This window comes from Lontra canadensis, unplaced genomic scaffold (assembly GCF_010015895.1).
Source record: "Lontra canadensis isolate GAN:19392208 unplaced genomic scaffold, GSC_riverotter_1.0 scaffold37, whole genome shotgun sequence".
Classification (NCBI taxonomy): domain Eukaryota; kingdom Metazoa; phylum Chordata; class Mammalia; order Carnivora; family Mustelidae; genus Lontra; species Lontra canadensis.
This window is the reverse complement of record NW_022631031.1, coordinates 554,275-569,507: the sequence shown is the minus strand read 5'-3', so window position 1 is coordinate 569,507 and position 15,233 is coordinate 554,275. Positions and strand designations below refer to the sequence as shown.

General features: G+C 38.4%; 1 protein-coding gene across 1 annotated transcript in view; it reads left to right on the top strand.

Moving 5' to 3' along the window:
• LRRC69 (leucine rich repeat containing 69) overlaps nucleotides 1-15,233 on the top strand; it is a 104,704-nt gene that overhangs the window by 21,578 nt on the left and 67,893 nt on the right. The window lies entirely within an intron of this gene.

Here is a 15,233-nt window from a genome sequence, read left to right as displayed (position 1 = left end):
GAGAAGAATGAGTATTCTGTTGTTTTAGGGTGGAATGTTCTGTATGTATCTATGAGGTCCACCTGGTGCAATGTGTCATCCAATGCTCTGGTTTCTTTATTGATTTTCTGCTTGGGTGATTTGTCTATTACTGAGAGTCGTGTGTTAAGATCCCCTACTATTAATGTATTCATAACAATATGACTGTCTTGATTAACAGTTTTCATATGTAATTGGCTGCTCCCATATTGGGGGCATAAATATTTACAATTGTTAGATCTTCTTGGTGGATAGACCCTTTAAGAATGATGTAGTGTCCTTCTGTATCTCTGACTACAGTCTTTAGTTTAAAATCTAATTTATCTGATATGAGAATCGCCACCCCAGCCTTCTTTTGAGGCACATTGGCATGAAAGATGCTTCCCCATCCCTTCACTTTCAGTCTGGAGGTATCCTTAGGTTCAAAATGGGTCTCTTGTAGACAACATAGGTATGGGTCCTGTCGTTTTATCCAATCTGCAACCCTGTGCCATTTTATGGGCACATTTAGGCCATTCATGTTGAGAGTGATTATTGAGAGATACGTTTTTATTGACATCGTGTTACCTGTGAAATCCTTGTTTCTATAGATTGTCTCCATAAATTTCTGTTCAATGATATTCTTGGGATTTTCCTCTTTTATAGAACCCCCTAAATATTTCTTGTAGTGCTGGCTTGGTGGTGACATACTCTTTAAACCTTGCTGGTCTCGGAAGCTCTTTCTCTCTCCATCCATTTTGAATATCAGTCTTGCTGGATAAAGTATTCTTGGCTGCATGTTCTTCTCATTTAGTGCCCTGAATACATCTTGCCAGCCCTTTCTGGCTTGCCAGGTTTCTGTGGACAGGTCTGACGTTATTCTGATGGGCTTTTCTCTGTGCATAAGGAATCTCTTCCCCCTAGCTGCTTTCAAGAGCTCCTGTCTAAAATTATGATTCATCATTTTCACAATCAGATGTCTCGAGGTCTTTCTAGATCCTACGATCTTGGGGGAAACCTTTTTGCCTTTAGAACATGAATGCTGGTTCCATTTGCCAGATTGGGAAAATTTTCCTGGAGAATTTGTTCAGCTGTATCCTCTAGTCTTCTTTCTTTCTCCTCCCCCTCAGGGATTCCAATAATTCTGATGTTGGAGCATTTCATGGCATCATTTATTTCCCTAATTCTGTTTTCATGGCTACTAAGCTGTTTGTTCCAGGCTTCCTCCTGATCCTTTTTCTCTATCAGTTTGTCCTCTAGTTCACTAATTCTATTTTCTGCTTCAGATACCCTAGCTTTTAGAGAATTTAGATTCAATTGGAATTCATTGAGAGCATTGTTAACATCATCCCTGGTGGCTTTCACTTCCACCCTAATCAATTCCATTTTGTCATTAAAGGCTTTCTCCAACCTAGCCATTGCTTGGATAATTGTTAGCCTGAATTCCCTTTCCAACATACTGTTTATGTCCATATCCAATAGCTGTGATGAGAGGGCACAGTCTCTGAATTCTTCCTCTGTTGGGCATTCTTCCTCCTAGTCATTTTGGTGAGAGATGGCTGAAGGGATGTGTAGCTAAATATATCAACCATGGTGCAGGCAAGGTGCACTCTGGAACACTTCTGAGCAATCAGGAGTCCCCACCAAAAAGAAAAAAAGAGAGAGAGAAAGAGAGAGAGAAAAGAAAAAAGAAAAGAGAAGACCCAGTCCAAATGGGCCCCAAAGGTAAGATTTATAAAATATACAAACAAAAAGACTGACTAAAGTAAATGACAAGAAAAAAAAAAAAAGAACCCAGCCAAAATGAACCCCAAATATAAGATTTATATACTACCAGGGCACACACAAATACACAGAAAGACTGACAGAAGAAAAAGATGGGAGAGTGGTTATAAATTCTCAATGTGGGCGAGGAAGGTTATTTTGATTCTCCCTGGATGTATCTTGATATCTTTGTTAAAGGGCTCAACTTTCCTGAGATAAAGGGGGGTTAAAACTGGTTTATATATAGGGTTAGCATTGATTGGGGAAAGGGGATTACCTTGAAGCTTATCTCTATATGAATGTTAAAAAAAAATAAAAAAAATAGAACAGCAAAAGAAAAACACAGTATATGTATCAAAAAAGTTCAAGTTAATAGGTTATTATGGAATTTGTTGTACTAAGCATCTCACTGTGATGGTAAATAGCTTAAAAAATATCAAAAAAATTGAAAAGAGTGAGAACAGTGGGTACGAATTAAAATTAAAAGCTGTATCTATGAAGTAGTAGTGGTTGTCCTCTTGGTTTTTTTGTTTGTTTGTTTGTTTGTTTGTTTTTGGCGGGCTTTCTGGGGGAGGGGCCTGCCACATAGTTTTTCAGGCAGTCTTGCTAGAGTTGGGTCCTCCTGCCCACTCTCAAGGGGCTGGGCTCTGAGGAAACCGGTTTTTCAGGCTTTTGTTCTCTGGAGGTTTCGGAGGGTTGTTTTATTTTTTTATTTTATTTTTTTCCCCTCCCCTTGGTGGCTTTTGGTGGTTCTTTGGAGGTTTAGAGGAAAGCAAACTGCACCCAGACCTCTGTCTCAGAGAGAAGCTTCAGTCTGTTCCCCTGTTGGGTGCTCTAGAGCACATAAATTACCCCTCTGCCACTGGCAGAGCACATCCCCAGTCACGGTCTCAGGAGTTGCGGTAACTCTTGCTTTTACCCAAAACCAGGAGAAGTACTAGTCCAGAGAGCTGGCTTCCAGCGGCTGCCTCCACCGCGGCTGTCTGGGTAGGCCCAGACCACCAGAGAGGTCCCAACCAGAGATAGCACACTGAGATTTTCACACTGGCCAGGGCTGGGATTGTTCAGACTCTCACTGGTCTTAGAGAGCACGGGCTAGTCCTTGCAAGTACCTCTCTCTGGGTAGGGTATGGAGAGCGACTCATACCCCAGTCGCCCAGCGCGTGTGCAGAGTGCAAAAGGCTGTGGTTCTAGAGAGCTCCAGCTGGCATCCACACCAGTCTCTCTCATGCACGCCACCACCCAGACGCTCTCATGTGTGCCAGCGGCTCAGGAACCAAAGCCTGGCTTCTTCGCTGCACTCTGTCTGGCTCAACACCAACGGTGGCCGTCCTGGGTATGTGGGCTTACGCCCCTGTCCCTAATCGCCCGATTCCACCAACTTCCCCTTAAGATCTTTTGTTCTTTTTGAGAGCTTTCAACCAGACTCCAAGTTAATGATGGTCCCCAATCCCAGGGCACTCTCGTATTGGGGTATTATATTCCAATGAGTTGCTTCTGGTGGCTCCCTCCCCCTTTTATCTTATGATATCAGTCTGATGTTCCCACTCTGCTTTACCTGTCCACTGGTGTCTTCTGCCCCCGTAGAGATCCAGAAGCATATAATTCTAATATCAGCCTGATTTCATGGGTGATCAGAGTTCTTTGGTAGATAATCAGCTCACTTTAGGGGACCGGTTGTAACAGCACCTCCTAATTCTCCACCATCTTGTCTCCACTCCTCAGGTTTTCTACATAGAGTATCATGTTGTCTGAAAAGAGTGAACGTTTCACTTCTTCTTTGCCAATTTGAATGCCTTTTATTTCTATTTGTTGTCTGATTGCTGAGGTCATGACTTCAGGTACTATGTTGAATCACAGTGGTGAGAATGGACATTATGTCATGTTCCTGACCTTAGGGAAAAAGCTCTCAGTTTTTCCCTGTTGAGGATGATACTAGCTTTGGGTCTTTCATATATGACCTTTATGATGTTGAGGCATATTCCCTCTATCCTTATATTTTGGAAAGTTTTTATCAAAGAAGAATGCTGTATTTTGTCAAATGCTTTTTCTGCATCTACTTAGAGGATCATATGGTTCTTATCCATTCTTTCATTAATGTAGTGTATCACATTGATTAATTTTTGGATGTTGAAGCACCCCATAGTCCAGGAATAAATCCTAGTTAGTTGTGGTGAATAATCCTTTTAATGTGTACTGTTGGATCTGTTTAGCTAGTATCCTAGTATCCTGTTTAGAATTTTTGCATCCATACTCATCAGAGATATTAGTCTGTAATTCTTTTTAGTGGGGTCTTTGTCTAGTTTTAAGATCAAGGTAATGCTGGCCTTATAGAATGAGTTTGGAAGTTTTCGGCCCATTTTTGGGAACAGTTTCAGAAGAATAGGTATTAAATCTTTAACTGTTTGGTAGAATTCCCCTGGGAAGCCATCCAACTCTGGACTCTTATTTGTTGGGAGATTTTTGATCAGTAATTTAATTTCTTTGCTGGTTATGCACCTGTTCAGATTTTCTATTTCTTTCTGTTTCAGTTTTGGTAGTTTATATGTTTCTAGGAATTTATCCATTTCTTCCAGATTGCCTAGTTTGTTGGCATATACTTTTTCATAATATTCTCTTAAAGTTTTATTTCTGTGGTGTTAGTTGTGATCTCTCCACTCTCATTCATGATTTTATATATTTGGGCCCTTTCTCTTTTCTTTTTGGTAAATCTGGAGAGGAGTTTATCCATCGTATTAATTCTTTCAAAGAACAGCTCCTAGTTTTGTTGATCTATTCTGTTTTTTTTTTTTTTTCCTCTACATCATTGATTTTTGCTCTACTCTTTAATATTTCTCTTCTCCTGCTGGGTTTAGGCTTTATTTGCTGTTCTTTTCCCAGATCCTTTGGGTATAAGGTTAGGTTGTGTATTTGAGAACTTTCCTTGATCCTCAAGGAAGGCCTATATTGCTATATTCTTCCCTCTTAGAACCACCTTTGCTACATTCTAAAGGTTTTTAACTGTTGTATTTTCTTTCTTTCTTTTTTTAAAAATATTATTTATTTATTTGACAAGGATCACAAGTAGGCAGAGAGGCAGGCAGGGGTGGGGGGGAAGCACAGGGAGCCCAATGAGGGGCCTGATCCCATGACCTGAGCCAAAGGCAGAGGCTCAACCCACTGAGCCACCCAGACACCCCTGAACTGTTGCATTTTCATTTTCATTTGCTTCTATGTATTTTTTTTATTCCTTCTTTAATTTCCTGATGGACCCATTCATTCTTTAGTAGGATTTTTTTAACCTCCATATATTTGTGGTTCTTCCAAATTTTTTCTTGCAGTTGACTTCAAGTTTCATAGCTTTGTGGTCTGAAAATATGCATGGCATGATCCCAATCTTTCTGTACCAGCTGAAACCTGATTTGTGACTCAGTATGTGATCTATTCTGGAGAATGTTCCATGCGCACTTGAAAAGAATGTGTATTCTGCTGCTTTAGGATGAAATGCCCTGGTAGATCTGTGAAGTCCATCTGGTCTAGTATGTCATTCAAAGATCTTGTTTCCTTATTGATCTTCTGCTTAGGTGATCTATTGCAGTAAGTGAGGTGTTAAAGTCCCTTACTATTATTGTATTATTATCAATGAGTTTAAGTTTGTTATTAATTGATTTATAGATTTGGCTGCCCCCAAGTTAAAAGGATAAATATTTACAATTGTTAGATTTCTTATTGGATAGACCTCTTTATTATGATACAGTGTCCTTCTTCATTTCTTATTACAGTCTTTGGTTTCAAATCTAGGTTGTCTGATATAAGGATGGCTACACAAACTTTCTTTTGATTTCCATTAGCATGATAAATGGTTCTCTACCCCCTCACTTTCAATCTGGAGGTGTCTTTGGGTCTAAAAGGAATCTCTTATAAGCAGCATATCATTGGGTTTTGGTTTTTTATCCATTCTGCTACCCTTTGCTTTTTGATTGGAGGATCATTTAGTGCTTTTACCTTCAGAGTAATTTTGGAAAGATATGAAGTTAGTGCCATTGTATTATCTGTAAAGTTGTTATCTCTGTAAATTGTTCCTGTTCCTTTCCAGTTTCTTTTACTTTTGGACTCTCTTTCCACTCAAAGCATCCCCTTTAATATTTTTTGCAAGGCTAGCTTAGTGTTCACAAGTTCCTTTAGTTTTTGTTTGTCTTGGAAACTCTTTATCTTTCCTTCTATTCTGAAGGACAACCCTGCTGGATAAAGTATCCTTGACAGCACATTTTTTCCCACTTAGCATGTTGAATATATTATGCCAGTCCTTCTGGCCTGGCAGGTGTCTGTGGACCAGTCTGCTGCCAGCCTTATGTGTCTACCCTTGTAGGTTAAGAACCTCTTGTCCCAAGCTACTTTTAGGAATTTTTCCTTATCTTTGTAATTTGCAAATTTCACAATATGTTGTGGTGTTGGCCTATTTTTGTTGATTTTGAGGGGAGTTCTCTGTGCCACCTGGATTGAAACACCTGTTTCCCTAATCTGGGGTTTCTTAGCTATAATTTGTTCACATACACCTACTTCCCCCCTTTTTGCTCTCCTTCTTCTGGGACTCCTTTAATATGGATATTATTTTGCTTTATGGAATCTCTGAGTTCTCTAAGTCTACTTTCATGATCTAATAGTTTTTTTTTCCTTCTTTTCAACTTCCTTATTTTCCATAATTTTATCTACTATATCACTGATTCACTCTTCTAATTCATTCATCCTTGTTTTAATGACCTCTGCTTGGGACCGCAGAAAAAATAGCATTTTTAATTTTGGTCTGATTAGATTTTGGTTCTTTTATCTCTACAGTAAGGGATTCTCTAGAGTCTTCAATGCTTTTTTCCAAGACCAGCTAGTATCCCTATAATTGTTGTTTAAAATTCTAGTTCACACATCTATTTCTATCCATATTGATTAAATCCCTGGCCATTAGTACTACTTCCTGTTCTTTGTTTTTGGGTGAATTTCTCCATCTCATCATTTTTTTTCCATAAAAGAAAAGAAGAAAGAAAAAGAAACAACAACAACAATAGCAGCAGCAGTAAATCACAGATCCTGGGTGTGTTTTAGTCTGGTTGTTAAATAAACCAGGTTCCAAAATAAATAAATAAATGAATATTAAAAAATACAATAAAAGGATACAAAAAGTAGAATATGTATAAATTAAACTTTAAAAAGAACAAAAAAGAATTAAAAAAAAAATAACTAGAGAAACAAAAGAATAAAAGTACAAAGGATAATAGATACTATTGTCCCCCTAGAGCTGAAGCTTTGCAGCCCTCTATGACCAGTAAACATGGTGTGAGCAAGTTGTTTGTGCTGGTCTTCTAGGGGTGGGTCTTGTTGCCCTGAGTTCTGAGGTGGATTTTTCCTAGTGGAAGTGTACCTGTAGTGTGAACGGAGGCAGGGCTTGATGTAAGCAGCTCCAGACTCCACTAGGTGGTGCTGTTATGCTCCCTGAAGGCTTTCAGCACTGATGGACAGGATGAATATGGGGGTGCCCAGCTCTCTAGCTTGGGAGCTGAAAATTTGTGCTCCCCCACTCTTTGGTGAGCTCTCACAGAAGAGCAATCACTCATCTTCCCAGTTTCTGTCAGAACTCTGTGTTTACCCTGCCTATGTCTAAGCTTTTTTTTTTTTTTTTTTTTTCTTAAATCTCAGGCATGTGACTGAGTTTCAAAACTCCAACTTTTAGGGACCTCTCACTGTTCCTCCCAGGGAGAGTCTCCCCATGCTTCTGCCTTTTGCTGGACCCATCCCCGGAAAGTTGTCACACAACCACAGAGCAGTTCTCAGTTTATGGCAACACAGAGCAGAAAGCTGGCACCTAGATTTGCTGTTCTTAGCTGGCTTCCACACTCCTACACTCGGGAACAGTGCCTCACTAAGGCACCACTCATTCTTGTGACCCAGGGGGTCCTCAGATCACGGTGTCACACCTGGGATTCTGTGCCACTTGACCACCTGAGCACCTTTAAGCCAAGCATGTTTCCCGGTGCAGCAGACTTGTAAAAGTTCCCATTTTTCACTCCATTGCTTATAATGCTTTGTGGGAGCCTCCTTAAGCAGGCCTCCTCCTTGCTGCCATATACTCAGCTATATAAAACCAGAATTAAATCTCTGTACCTCCTGTCTCCCAAAAGGTGGTTGCTTTTCTACTTGTAGACTTACAGTATTTGTTTTCTCAGACTTCTGATGGATTTCTTGGGTGTTCAGAATGATTTGATAACTATCTAGTTGTATTCAAGGGATGAGACATTATCATTCATTTATTTTTCATTCATTGGACTGCTGTTCCCTCACTATAATTGTGTAAGTGTCTTGAGGGTAAAGATCTTACAAGTCTTATTCGCCTCTATGTATCTAGCATCTGGAACTGGTGGCTCAAAGTAGTCATACAGTGCATATTTTCGAATGAATACTGACCCACTTGCTTCCTTACAGATGATTATATGGACAGTTTAGATTGCATTTTTCATAATTTGTTTGTGGATATATTTCCAAGCATTGAAAAACCTAACCCACTTTATAGGCAAGCTTGATTACATCCTGTGAGTTCCCTTTACTATACCATGAAATCAAGTTACAGTGTTACTTTCAAGTATCTGGGCCATGCCCTTAGATTTTGTAAAACACAATGACAATATATATAACTCATAGATGAAAACTTATGACATAGTATGCAAAATAAGCACTATAGAGGTTGTGCCCTCAGAAATACTTGGAAAGCATTGATAGTGTGAGAAATCACACGTTCAGTTCTTTGTTACTCACTTTAAAAGTATATGTTGCCATATATTCATTGGAGACAATTTTCCATGAGTCTGTTATGTTTTTGTACATCTCTGCAGGCAGAGGCACTATCTTTGTTCTGACCAAAGTTTTGGGGAATATTTATATAGCAGATAGCCTTGGAAATTAGGAATTGTGTCTTCCTCTAGAGCAAAGGGCAAGCACAGTTACTGTTTATTCTAAAAGATCCAGGTTCCCTAAATTCATGGTTTCTCTTCTGTAACACAGTCCACGGCACATCCGGATATCATCTGGTTCTTTTTGCATTGCTGGTGCAAAAATAACCATATTCTGGCCATTGTTGCTGTAGGTAATAAAATGACATTTGTCTTTTGCCCAGAGGTCTCATGCTTTATGCCAGCATGTATGAAATGGTGGCAGGTTAAATATTAGCTTGCAAATTGAATAAATTCACAGCCCTTTCAGTTCCTGACTCTTGTATTTCTTACTGTACTCACATAGATTTTGTTGAGCACTAGTTTACTGTTATGAATTTCTCACTAAATTTAGGCAAAAGAAGGAAATTGACTTGATTTTCGGAAATGATATTTCAAGTAGTCACTGTTGTAGACATGGTTCCTCAAAGATGCCCACATCCTAATCCCCACAATCTGTGAATATGTTAGGTTACATGTCACTGAGGAATCAAGGTTACAGATAGAATCAAGGTTGATAGCTAACCTTGAGATGAAGAGATTATACTGGAAATTATGGGTAGGCCCCATGTAATTGTGAAGTTCTTTAGGAAAGGGTGAAAGATTTATATAATCTGAAGAGAAAACAGAGTATAAGGTTCTTTGAATATGGAAGACAGAATCAGAGTGATGTGATTTGAGACTTCACTAGTCATTGCTGGTTTTGAAGATGAAAGTGAGGGCCAGAAGTCACAGATTCACCTTTAGACTCTCCAGAAAGAAACACAGCCCTGTCAACACTGATTTTAGGGCGGTGAATCCCATTTAATTTCAACTGACCTCCACAACTATGAGATAATGAATTTGCCTTGTTTTAAGCTACTGAATTTATGGTAATTTGTTATAGTCCAATAGGAAACTAATATAGTCACAGACTCTGGATTAAGTCTTTCCATTAGAATGGCTACATGAATACGTTTTAACTTCACCTGTATGAAAGAATATGGCCGGGACACCTGGGTGGCTCAGTTGGTTAAGCATCTACCTTCAGCTCAGGTCATGATCCCGGCATCTTGGGATTGAGCCCTGCATTGGGCTCCCTGCTTAGTGTCATAGCGGAGGAGGGCATGGAGTCTGCTTCTCCCTCTCCCTTTGCCCCTCCATCTCCTTGATCATGCTCTCTCTTTCTCATTCTCTCTCTCTCACACATGTGCTCTTGCTTGTTCTCTCTCTCAAATAAATAAAATCCTCAAAAAAAAAAGAATAAGTCCTTTAAGAAGGTACATGATGGTCATTTTCAGTGGAAAACATGTATAAAAGCAAAAACTTTTCCATGAATTCTAGGGACACGGAATTTTTTAGTAAATATACTATATCTACTTTACATTAATTTATTAACATACATCCACACCAAATGCCAAATACCAAATGATATTTAAATATAAGCCATAACTTGCCTAAAATTTCTTATTTTTCTTGCCTTATGTTAAAGTCATTAATTTGTCAAGACTCTCATGATTCTGGGGCACCTGGTTGGCTCAGTTAGTAAAATATGAGACTCTAAATCTTGGAACTATGAATTGAAGCCCCATCTTGGGCATAGAGCTTCCTTATGGATAAAAAAAGACTCCTATGATGCCTTTTTTATACCCTTGAATATTAAATCTATGAAACTTCGAGTTGGTAATGAAATATGAATGGTAAATTCTGTCTGGGAGTAAAAGAAAAGATTCTTTTTGTATTTTGAAAGTTATGATTAAATTTCAAATCAAAGAAAAATGCAAATATTTAGGGAGCAATTCTGTATCATCCATTTATTAGATTAGAAGATCAAGGAGGGTCTTTCTCTCTTATGTATGGTTCTTCCAAGTCTGACCAATCAGACATTAGTATGATAGGAGGACCTCAGATCTTGGGCTTTATTTCTGATTTCAAGAAATAAGTCCCTTTGCCAAGATTTTATTTTTAACTTTAATTTTTAAAAAAGATTTTATTTATTTGAGAGGAGAGAGAGAGTGAGAGTGTACATGCATGAGGTTGGGTCTGAAGAAGAGGGAGAAACTGAGAAGAAAGTCCAACTCAGGGGTCAATCCCAGGACCTGAGATCATGACCTGAGCCCAAGGCAGACACTTAACTAACTGAACCACCCAGGTGCCCCCTTTCTTCTTTAATTCAAGTATAATTAACATATAATGTTACATTAGTTTCACACGTACAGTATAATAATTCAACTGCTCTATATATTTCTCAGTGTTCATCAATATAAGTGTACAAGATAAGTGGGGGGATGGGTGAAAATAGATAAAGGGGATTAAGAGTACACTTACCTTGATGAACCCTTTGCTGACTTCTTAAAGGTTTTGATTGTGTGGGTCACAATGTTTGGATACTCTTTGAGATGCTCAGGTGAATTATCAGTGAATCATTTATTGTGTTTCTAAATGTCTTTACAATGGTTTGTATTACAATTTTAATGAAGTTCAGTGTTTTAAATAAAAATTAAATTGTGCTTTAATTAACATAAGATGTTTGAACATAAAGCTCAAATAAACTTTATTTTTAAAACTCATTATTATTTATTTCATGTGAAATAATTGTTTAAGATTATGCTGACATATTCTTAGGTTACATGGATCTCAACAAAGTTCTTTAAATTCATATATAAAATCATTTTAAAGTTGAAATTGTTAGGTAATATCACATATGTATGGGAAATTGTCAAGATATAAATTTTGAATAGAAAGAATTTTATATAGAATAGTAACTAAAAATAATTATGCTATTTTTAACAGCAGTCACTTTAGTTGGCCTTTCCCTGGTTTGAATTATTACATTATTTTTAGCACATTCAACCCAACATTCCTCTTTTCCATTCAGTATTTTTATTCTCACATACACTTTTCTTGTGTTTTATCAATTTAATTTTTCATGCAGCATACCTACTAAGACTATTTTATTCTAGTTTGTTTTTTTCTACCAAGTTTTTACTTAAATTCCAGTTTGCTAACATACCTTGTAATATTAGTTTCATGTGTAGGATTTAGTGATTCATCACTTACATACAACACCCAGTGCTCATCACAACAGGTGCCCTCCTTAATACCCATCACCCATTTAACCCATCCCCCCACCCAATTTCCCCTCCAGCAACTCTTTTGTTTTCTATAGTTAAGAGTTCACTGTATGGTTTGCTTCTCTCTTTTCCCCTGTACATGTTCATCTGCTTTGTTTCTTAAATTCCACATATAAGTGAAATCATATGGCATTTGTCTTTTTTGACTGACTTATTTTGCTTAGCGTAGTACTCTCTAGCTCCATCCATGTCATTGCAAATAGCAAGATTTCATTCTTTTTTATGGCTGACTATATTATGTTGTACATATAGTCACATCTTTAACCATTTATCAGTCAGTGGACATTTGGGCTCTTTCTATAATTTGGCTATTGTTGGTAATACTGCTATAAACACTGGGGTACACGAATCTCTTTGAATCAGTACTTGTGTACCCTTTGGATAAATACCTAGTAGTGCAATTGCTGGGTCATAGGGTAGTACTATTTTTAACTTTTTGAGGAACCTCCATACTGTTTTCCAGAGTGGCTGCACCAGTTGCATTCCAACCAAGAGTTTAAGAGGGTTCCCCTTTCTCCACACCCTTGCCAACATCTGTTGTTTCTTGTATTGCTAATTTTAGCCATTCTGACAGGTGTGAAGTAATATCTCATTGTGGTTTTGATTTGTATTTCCTTGATGGTAAGTTATGTTGAGCATCTTTTCACGTGTCTGTTAGCCATTTGTATGTTTTCTTTGGAAAAATGTCTATTCATGTATTCTGCTCATTTTTTAACTGGCTTTTTGGGGGGGGGTTGAATTTCAGAAGTTCTTTATATATTTTGGATACTAACCCTTTATGACCTATGTCATTTGCACATATCTTCTGCCATTCCATAGGCTGCCTTTTATTTTTGTTATTTCCTTCACTGTGCAGAAACTTTTTTTTTAAAGATTTTATTTATTTATTTGACAGACAGAGATCACAAGTAGGCAGAGAGAGAGAGAGAGAGAGAGAGAGGAGGAAGCAGGCTCCCTGCCGAGCAGAGAGCCAGATGCAGGGCTCGATCCCAGGACCCTGGGATCATGACCTGAGCTGAAGGCAGAGGCTTTAACCCACTGAGCCACCCCGGTGCCCCAGAAACTTTTTATCTTGATGAAGACCCAATAGTTTATTTATTTGTGTATTTTTAAAAAAGATTTTATTTATTTATTTAAGAGAGAGAATGAGAGAGAGAGAGCATGAGAAGGGGGAAGGACAGAAGAAGCAGATTCCCTGCTGTGATCCTGGAGTCCAGGATCATGACCTGAGCCAAAGGCAGTTACTTAACCAACTGAGCCACCCAGGCATCTTACCAATAGTTTATTTTTTTGAAAAAAGATTTACGTATTTGTTTGAGAGAGAGAGAGTGAGGGAGTATGAGAGAGTGCATGAGGAGGAGCTGAGGGAGAGGAAGAGAGAATCTCAAGTAGACTCTGCACTGTGTGGAGCCTGACATGGGGCTCAATTGCACAACCCTGAGATCATGACCTTAGCTGAAACCAAAAATTGGATGCTCAACCTACTGCACCACCTAGGCATCCCCAATAGTTTATTTATGCTTTTGTTTCCCTTGCCTGAGGATATGTATCTAGTAAGCAGTTGCTATGGCCAATGTCAAAGAGGTTACCTCTATGTGCTCTCCTCTAAGATTTTGATGGTTTCCTGTCTACATTTAGGTCTTTCACCCATTCTGAATTTGTTCTTGTGTATGCTGTAAGAAAGTAGTGTTCTTTTGTGTTCTCTTGGGTATGCTGTAAGAAAGTCCGTGTTCTTTTTCATGTGGCTGTCCAGTTTTCCCAACACCATTCGTTGAAGACACTGCCCCCCCCCCACCACTGGATATTGTTTCCTGTTTTGTCAAAGATTAGTAGATCATAGAGTTGTGGGTTCACTTCTGCATTTTCTGTTCTGTTCCATTCACAAACATGTTTTTGTGCCAGTACCATACTATCTTGGTCATCACAGCTTTGTAATATACCTTGAAGTCTGGAATTGCTATGCCTCCAGTCTTGCTTTTCTTTTTCAAGATTGCTTTGGCTATTCAGGGTCTTTTGTGGTTCCATACAAATTTTTGGATTATTTGTTCTAGCTCTGTGAAAAATGCTGGTCATATTTTGATGGGGATTGCCTTAAATGTGTAGGTTGCTTTGGGTAGTATAGACATTTTTACAATATTTGTTCTTCCAATGCATGAGCATGGAATGCTTTCCCATTTCTTTGTCTCATCTTCAATTTCTTTCAGAATTGTTTTACAGGTTTTGGAGTATAGATCTTTAACCTCTTTAGTTTAGCTTATTCCTAGGTGTCTTAGGGTTTTTGATGCTATGGTAAATGGGACTGATTCCTTGATTTCTCTTTCTGTTGCTTCATTATTGGTGTAGAGAAATGCAGCAGATTTCTGTATGTCAATTTGTACCCTGTGACTTTAATGAATTCATGTTCTAGCTTTTTTTTTTTTGCTATCAGTTCTAGCAAATTTTTGGTGGAGCCTTTCCGGTTTTCTATACAGAGTGTCATGTCTTGTGCAAAGTGACTTCTTCTTTGACTTCTTTGCTGATTTGGATGCCTTTTATTTCTCTTTGTTATTTGATTGCTGAGGTTAGTACTATGTTAAATAATAATGGTAAGAATGGACATCATTATCATGTTCCCGACCTTAGGGGAAAAGCTCTCGGTTTTTCCCTGTTGAGGATGATATTAGCTATAGTTCTTTTACATATGGCCCTTATGATGTTGATATATGTACTCTCTGTCCCTATTTTGTGGAAGGTTTATATCAAGAGTGGATCCTGGAGGTGCCTGGGTGGCTCAGTGGGTTAAGCCTCTGCCTTCGGCTCGGGTCGTGATCTCAGGGTCCTGGAATCAAGCCGCATCGGGCTCTCTGCTCAGCAGGGAGCCTGCTTCCCCCTCACTCTGCCTGCCTCTCTGCCTACTTGTGATCTCTCTCTGTCAAATAAATAAAATCTTAAAAAAAAACTTTAATAAAAAAGAGTGGATCCTGTACTTTGTCAAATGCTTTTTCTGTATCTATTAAGATCATATGGTTCTTATCCATTCTTTTATTAATGTGATGTATCACACTGATTGATTTGCAAATATTGAACCACCCTTGAAACCCAGGAGTAAATCCCACTTGATCGTGGTGAATGACTGATTCTTTTAATTTACTGTTGGATTCAATTGCTAGTATTTTGTTGAGGATTTTTGCATTCATGTTCATCATGCGTATTGGCCTGTAGTTCTCTTTTTTAGTGGAGTCTTTGGTTTTAAGATCAAGGTAATGTTGGCCTCATAGAATATATTTGGAAGTTTCCTTTCCATTTCTATTTTTTGGAGCAGTTTCAGAAGAATAGGTAGTAACTCTTCTTCAAATGTTTGGGAGAATTGCCCTGGGAAGCCATCCTGCCCTGGACTTTTGTCAGGAGATTTTCAATTACTGATTCA